A 10,254-nucleotide genomic window follows, 5' to 3' on the forward strand; every position below is an offset into this window, starting at 1 on the left:
AGTGCACTATATAGGGAATAGGGCTCTGGTCTAAAGTAGTGCACTATATAGGGAATAGGGCTCTGGTCTAAAGTAGTGCACTATATAGGGAATAGGGGTCTGGTCTAAAGTAGTGCACTATATAGGGAATAGGGCTCTGGTCTAAAGTAGTGCACTATATAGGGAATAGGGCCCTGGTCTAAAGTACTGCACTATATAGGGAATAGGGCTCTGGTCTAAAGTAGTGCACTATATAGGGAATAGGGCTCTGGTCTAAAGTAGTGCACTATATAGGGACTAGGGCTCTGGTCTAAAGTAGTTCACTATATAGGGAATAGGGCTCTGGTCTAAAGTAGTGCACTATATAGGGAATAGGGTCCTGGTCTAAAGTACTGCACTATATAGGGAATAGGGCTCTGGTCTAAAGTAGTGCACTATATAGGGACTAGGGCTCTGGTCTAAAGTAGTGCACTATATTTGGAAAATGGTGTCATTTGGACGCAACCGATGAATCAGGTATCAGGACTATTTTATCTCATTTGTTTCTATGTATCCATCCATTCATCACTCTATCCCTCTCTCAATCCCTCCCTCCATCCATCCATCCATCCATCCATCCATCTATCCCTCTGTCAATCCCTCCCTCCCTCCATCCCTGCATCCATCCCTCCATCTACCGTTCCATTAATCCCTCCCTCCCTCGCTCCCTCCCTCCCTCCCTCCCTCCCTCCCTCCCTCCATCCATCTCTACATCCACCCATCCCTCCCTCCCTCCATCCCTGCATCCATCCCTCCATCTACCGTTCCATTAATCCCTCCCTCCCTCCCTCGCTCCCTCCCTCCCTCCCTCCCTCCCTCCCTCCCTCCATCCATCTCTACATCCACCCATCCCTCCATCCCTCCATCTCTCCATCCATCCCTTGGTCTAAGACAAATATTGGTGTGTATGTTTGACAACCAGAGAGGACCATGGGAAATCCATCAGCTGTAATAGAGACTATTGATCTGCAGAGTGATTGCAGCGTTGTGGAAACACACACACTTCTGCCGTATCACACTGTGAGAGAAACAGGAGGAACCATTTCCGTTCTCTTATATCAAGCCAGTCATCTCAACCTTTTCTCTTGTTATTATAGTTCCCTGAACAGGTGTACTGTAATATGTGTCTAACTTCATATAACTTTATAAAACTGTAATATATATTTAACTTTATATAACAGTAATATATCTAACTTCATATAACTATATATAACTGTAATATATATAACTATATATAACTGTAATATGTCTAACTTTATATAACTGTAATATATATAACTTTATATAACTGTAATATATATAACTTTATATAACTGTAATATATATAACTTTATATAACTGTAATATATATAACTTTATATAACTGTAATATATATAACTTTATATAACTGTAATATATATAACTTTATATAACTGTAATATATATAACTTTATATAACTGTAATATATATAACTTTATATAACTGTAATATATATAACTTTATATAACTGTAATATATATAACTTTATATAACTGTAATATATATAACTTTATATAACTGTAATATATATAACTTTATATAACTGTAATATATATAACTTTATATAACTGTAATATATATAACTTTATATAACTGTAATATATATAACTTTATATAACTGTAATATATATAACTTTATATAACTGTAATATATATAACTTTATATAACTGTAATATATATAACTTTATATAACTGTAATATATATAACTTTATATAACTGTAATATATATAACTTTATATAACTGTAATATATATAACTTTATATAACTGTAATATATATAACTTTATATAACTGTAATATATATAACTTTATATAACTGTAATATATATAACTTTATATAACTGTAATATATATAACTTTATATAACTGTAATATATATAACTTTATATAACTGTAATATATATATAACTTTATATAACTGTAATATATATATAACTTTATATAACTGTAATATATATATAACTTTATATAACTGTAATATATATATAACTTTATATAACTGTAATATATATAACTTTATATAACTGTAATATATAACTTTATATAACTGTAATATATATAACTTTATATAACTGTAATATATATAACTTTATATAACTGTAATATATATATAACTTTATATAACTGTAATATATATATAACTTTATATAACTGTAATATATATATAACTTTATATAACTGTAATATATATATAACTTTATATAACTGTAATATATAACTTTATATAACTGTAATATATATAACTTTATATAACTGTAATATATATAACTTTATATACCTGTAATATATATAACTGTAATATATATATATAACTTTATATAACTGTAATATATATAACTTTATATAACTGTAATATATATAACTTTATATAACTGTAATATGTATAACTTTATATAACTGTAAAATATATATAACTTTATATAACTGTAATATATCTAACTTCATATAACTATATATAACTGTAATATGTCCAACTTCATATAACTTTATATAAATGGAATATATATAACTGTAATATATATAACTGTAATATATATAACTGTAATATATATAACTGTAATATATATAACTATAATATATATAACTATATAACTGAAATATATATAACTGTATATAACTGTAATATATATAACTGTAATATATATAACTGTAATATATATAACTGTAATATATATAACTGTAATATATATATAACTTTATATAACTGTAATATATATAACTATATAACTGAAATATATATAACTGTATATAACTGTAATATATATAACTTTATATGACTGTAATATATATAACATTATATAACTGTAATATATATATAACTTTATATAACTGTAATATATATAACTATATAACTGTAATATATATAACTTTATATGACTGTAATATATATAACTTTATATAACTGTAATATATATAACTTTATATAACTGTAATATATATAACTTTATATAACTGTAATATATATAACTTTATATAACTGTAATATGTATAACTTTATATAACTGTAATATATATATAACTTTATATAACTGTAATATATATAACTTTATATAACTGTAATATATATAACTTTATATAACTGTAATATGTATAACTTTATATAACTGTAATATATATAACTTTATATAACTGTAATATATATAACTTTATATAACTGTAATATATATAACTTTATATAACTGTAATATGTATAACTTTATATAACTGTAAAATATATATAACTTTATATAACTGTAATATATCTAACTTCATATAACTATATATAACTGTAATATGTCCAACTTCATATAACTTTATATAAATGGAATATATATAACTGTAATATATATAACTGTAATATATATAACTGTAATATATATAACTGTAATATATATAACTGTAATATATATAACTATATAACTGAAATATATATAACTGTATATAACTGTAATATATATAACTGTAATATATATAACTGTAATATATATAACTGTAATATATATAACTGTAATATATATAACTGTAATATATATATAACTTTATATAACTGTAATATATATAACTATATAACTGAAATATATATAACTGTATATAACTGTAATATATATAACTTTATATGACTGTAATATATATATAACTTTATATGACTGTAATATATATAACATTATATAACTGTAATATATATATAACTTTATATAACTGTAATATATATAACTATATAACTGTAATATATATAACTTTATATGACTGTAATATATATAACTTTATATAACTGTAATATATATAACTTTATATAACTGTAATATATATAACATTATATAACTGTAATATATTTATATATATATATATATATAACTTTATATAACTGTAATATATATAACTTTATATAACTGTAATATATATAACTGTAATATATATAACTTTATATAACTGTAATATATATAACTTTATATAACTGTAATATACATAACTTTATATAACTGTAATATATATAACTTTATATAACTGTAATATACATAACTTTATATAACTGTAATATATATAACTTTATATAACTGTAATATGTATAACTTTATATAACTGTAAAATATATATAACTTTATATAACTGTAATATATCTAACTTCATATAACTATATATAACTGTAATATGTCCAACTTCATATAACTTTATATAAATGGAATATATATAACTGTAATATATATAACTGTAATATATATAACTGTAATATATATAACTGTAATATATATAACTGTAATATATATAACTATATAACTGAAATATATATAACTGTATATAACTGTAATATATATAACTGTAATATATATAACTGTAATATATATAACTGTAATATATATAACTGTAATATATATAACTGTAATATATATATAACTTTATATAACTGTAATATATATAACTATATAACTGAAATATATATAACTGTATATAACTGTAATATATATAACTTTATATGACTGTAATATATATAACTATATAACTGTAATATATATAACTTTATATAACTGTAATATATATAACTTTATATAACTGTAATATATATAACTTTATATAACTGTAATATATATAACTGTAATATATATAACTTTATATAAATGGAATATATATAACTGTAATATATATAACTGTAATATATATAACTGTAATATATATAACTGTAATATATATAACTGTAATATATATAACTATATAACTGAAATATATATAACTGTATATAACTGTAATATATATAACTGTAATATATATAACTGTAATATATATAACTGTAATATATATAACTGTAATATATATAACTGTAATATATATATAACTTTATATAACTGTAATATATATAACTATATAACTGAAATATATATAACTGTATATAACTGTAATATATATAACTTTATATGACTGTAATATATATAACTATATAACTGTAATATATATAACTTTATATAACTGTAATATATATAACTTTATATAACTGTAATATATATAACTTTATATAACTGTAATATATATATAACTTTATATAACTGTAATATATATAACTATATAACTGTAATATATATAACTTTATATGACTGTAATATATATAACTTTATATGACTGTAATATATATATAACTTTATATAACTGTAATATATATAACTTTATATAACTGTAATATATATAACTTTATATAACTGTAATATATATAACTTTATATAACTGTAATATGTATAACTTTATATAACTGTAATATATATAACTTTATATGACTGTAATATATATATAACTTTATATAACTGTAATATATATAACTTTATATAACTGTAATATATATAACTTTATATAACTGTAATATATATAACTTTATATAACTGTAATATATATAACTTTATATAACTGTAATATATATAACTTTATATGACTGTAATATATATATAACTTTATATAACTGTAATATATATAACTTTATATAACTGTAATATATATAACTTTATATAACTGTAATATATATAACTTTATATAACTGTAATATATATAACTTTATATAACTGTAATATATATAACTTTATATAACTGTAATATATATAACTTTATATAACTGTAATATATATAACATTATATAACTGTAATATATATAACTTTATATAACTGTAATATATATAACTTTATATAACTGTAATATATATATAACTTTATATAACTGTAATATACATAACTTTATATAACTGTAATATATATAACTTTATATAACTGTAATATGTATAACTTTATATAACTGTAATATATATATAACTTTATATAACTGTAATATACATAACTTTATATAACTGTAATATATATAACTTTATATAACTGTAATATGTATAACTTTATATAACTGTAAAATATATATAACTTTATATAACTGTAATATATCTAACTTCATATAACTATATATAACTGTAATATGTCCAACTTCATATAACTTTATATAAATGGAATATATATAACTGTAATATATATAACTGTAATATATATAACTGTAATATATATAACTGTAATATATATAACTGTAATATATATAACTATATAACTGAAATATATATAACTGTATATAACTGTAATATATATAACTGTAATATATATAACTGTAATATATATAACTGTAATATATATAACTGTAATATATATAACTGTAATATATATATAACTTTATATAACTGTAATATATATAACTATATAACTGAAATATATATAACTGTATATAACTGTAATATATATAACTTTATATAACTGTAATATATATAACTGTAATATATATAACTGTAATATATATAACTATATAACTGAAATATATATAACTGTATATAACTGTAATATATATAACTGTAATATATATAACTGTAATATATATAACTGTAATATATATAACTGTAATATATATAACTGTAATATATATATAACTTTATATAACTGTAATATATATAACTATATAACTGAAATATATATAACTGTATATAACTGTAATATATATAACTTTATATGACTGTAATATATATATAACTTTATATGACTGTAATATATATAACATTATATAACTGTAATATATATAACTTTATATAACTGTAATATATATATAACTTTATATAACTGTAATATATATAACTTTATATAACTGTATATAACTGTATATAACTGTAATATATATATAACTTTATATGACTGTAATATATATAACTTTATATAACTGTAATATATATAACTTTATATAACTGTAATATATATAACTTTATATAACTGTAATATATATATAACTTTATATGACTGTAATATATATAACATTATATAACTGTAATATATATATAACTTTATATAACTGTAATATATATAACTATATAACTGTAATATATATAACTTTATATGACTGTAATATATATAACTTTATATGACTGTAATATATATAACTATATAACTGTAATATATATAACTTTATATGACTGTAATATATATAACTTTATATAACTGTAATATATATAACTTTATATAACTGTAATATATATAACTTTATATAACTGTAATATATATAACTATATAACTGTAATATATATAACTTTATATAACTGTAATATTTATAACTTTATATAACTGTAATATATATAACTTTATATAACTGTAATATATATAACTGTATACGGTCATATATATATATATCATATCACTAGAGCCCAACTACAGTCCAGTCTAATCACATCACTACATCACTACATCACTACTACAGTCCAGTCTAATCATCATTACTACAGTCCAGTCTAATCATCACTACTACAGTCCAGTCTAATCATATCACTACATCACTACTACAGTCCAGTCTAATCATCACTACTACAGTCCAGTCTAATCATATCACTACATCACTACTACAGTCCAGTCGAATCACATCACTACAGCACTACTACAGTCCAGTCGAATCACATCACTACAGCACTACTACAGTCCAGTCTAATTATCACTACTACAGTCCAGTCTAATCACATCACTACATCACTACTACAGTCCAGTCTAATTATCACTACTACAGTCCAGTCTAATCACATCACTACTACAGTCCAGTCTAATCATCACTACAGCACTACTACAGTCCAGTCTAATCACATCACTACATCACTACTACAGTCCAGTCGAATCACATCACTACAGCACTACTACAGTCCAGTCTAATCACATCACTACATCACTACTACAGTCCAGTCTAATCATAACTACTACAGTCCAGTCTAATCACATCACTACATCACTACTACAGTCCAGTCTAATCATCACTACTACAGTCCAGTCTAATCATCACTACAGCACTACTACAGTCCAGTCTAATCATATCACTACATCACTACTACAGTCCAGTCTAATCATCATTACATCACTACTACAGTCCAGTCTAATCATCACTACATCACTACTACAGTCCAGTCTAATCATCACTACTACAGTCCAGTCTAATCATCACTACTACAGTCCAGTCTAATCATCACTACTACAGTCCAGTCTAATCACATCACTACATCACTACTACAGTCCAGTCTAATCATCACTACTACAGTCCAGTCTAATCATCACTACATCACTACTACAGTCCAGTCTAATCATCACTACATCACTACTACAGTCCAGTCTAATCATATCACTACATCACTACTACAGTCCAGTCTAATCATATCACTACATCACTACTACAGTCCAGTCTAATCATCACTACATCACTACTACAGTCCAGTCTAATCATATCACTACATCACTACTACAGTCCAGTCTAATCATATCACTACATCACTACTACAGTCCAGTCTAATCATCACTACATCACTACTACAGTCCAGTCTAATCATCACTACTACAGTCCAGTCTAATCATACCACTACATCACTACTACAGTCCAGTCTAATCATATCACTACATCACTACTACAGTCCAGTCTAATCATCACAACTACAGTCCAGTCTAATCACATCACTACATCACTACTACAGTCCAGTCTAATCATCACTACTACAGTCCAGTCTAATCATATCACTACATCACTACTACAGTCCAGTCTAATCATATCACTACATCTCTATAGCACAACTATAGGACATCTAACATGCTACTTAATGTAAGTGGTCAGATTTGTCCTAACATGCCCCCTGATTTCTCTCTCAACATTCTACTAATGGACTTTCACTAGTTAAAACACAACAGTATCTCTCAACATCCTGCTAATGGGCTTTCACTAGTTAAAACACAACAGTATCTCTCAACATTCTACTAATGGGCTTTAACTAGTTAAAACACAACAGTATCTCTCAACATCCTGCTAATGGACTTTCACTAGTTAAAACACAACAGTATCTCTCAACATTCTACTAATGGGCTTTAACTAGTTAAAACACAATAGTATCTCTCAACATCCTGCTAATGGACTTTAACTAGTTAACTAGTTAAAACACAACAGTCTCTCACGCCCCATCAACTTTAGTCAAACCACTCAATGACCTCAACCCGTTCTGATCGATTGCTGCTTAACTCAATGCAACATGAGCTGTTTAGACCAGCTGTCCAAGACCGCATCCCAAATTGCACCCCCACTATTCCCTATATGGGCTCTGGTCCAAAGTAGTGCACTATAAAGGGTACCATTTGGAACGGATCCTAACAGGAACACGGCCCTCAGCAACATATGGCCAAAGCCCACCAGTCAAATCATTCCATTATGACTCCATGATTCTATTGTTCCGTGGTTCCAAAGACAGGTTCCGCAGTTCCATATGTTCCGTCTGACGGTTTTATAAACCCTGTCCAGGACGCTGTCACTCGTCATTATGGAGACTGAGATGAACGAGCTGTTATTATCATCGGATGAGCTTTACACTAAAGTCAAACCAGTCCGTTATTTTATAGCTGATTTTATAGGCTTCAATAAATCCATACAGTCTGGTGTTTACTTCATTAGTAATGCATAGAGTAACAGTGTCAGGCTGCCATTACACAGGCAGCACACTTCTGATATTGTTGGCTATATAATTGGTTAAAAGATCAGGAAGTGAAAGTACATGATGTAAATGATTAGTTAATGGCATTTAATGTGCAGTACGTTTAAAAGTTGTTTTCTGAATTTATGTGTTGCAGTATTTTTATTTATTTTGTTGAATTTTAAAACTTTTTCTCCCCCATTTGGTGGTATCCAATTGTTTTTAGTAGCTACTATCTTGGCTCATCGCTACAACTCCAGTACGGGCTCGGGAGAGACGAAGGTTGAAAGTCATGAGTCCTCCGATACACAACGCACTGCTTCTTAACACAGCGCGCATCCAACAAAGAAGCCAGCAGGACACCTGGCAACCTTGGTTAGCGCACACTGCGCCCAGCCCGCCACAGGAGTCACCGGTGCGCGATGAGACAAGGGCCTCCCTAACCCAGATGACGCTAGGCCAATTGTGTGTCGCCCCACTCCCGGCCGCGACCGGGAGTAACTAGGCAAGTCAGTTAAAGAACACATTCGTATATACAATGACGGCCTACCAGGGAACAGTGGGGGTTTACTGCCTTGTTCAGGGACAGAATGACGGCCTACCAGGGAACAGTGGGGGTTTACTGCCTTGTTCAGGGACAGAATGACAGCCTACCAGGGAACAGTGGGGTTTAACTGCCTTGTTCAGGGACAGAATGACAGCCTACCAGGGAACAGTGGGGTTTAACTGCCTTGTTCAGGGACAGAATGACAGCCTACC

The sequence above is a fragment of the Oncorhynchus mykiss genome, unplaced genomic scaffold (assembly GCF_013265735.2).
Source record: "Oncorhynchus mykiss isolate Arlee unplaced genomic scaffold, USDA_OmykA_1.1 un_scaffold_300, whole genome shotgun sequence".
NCBI lineage: Eukaryota > Metazoa > Chordata > Actinopteri > Salmoniformes > Salmonidae > Oncorhynchus > Oncorhynchus mykiss.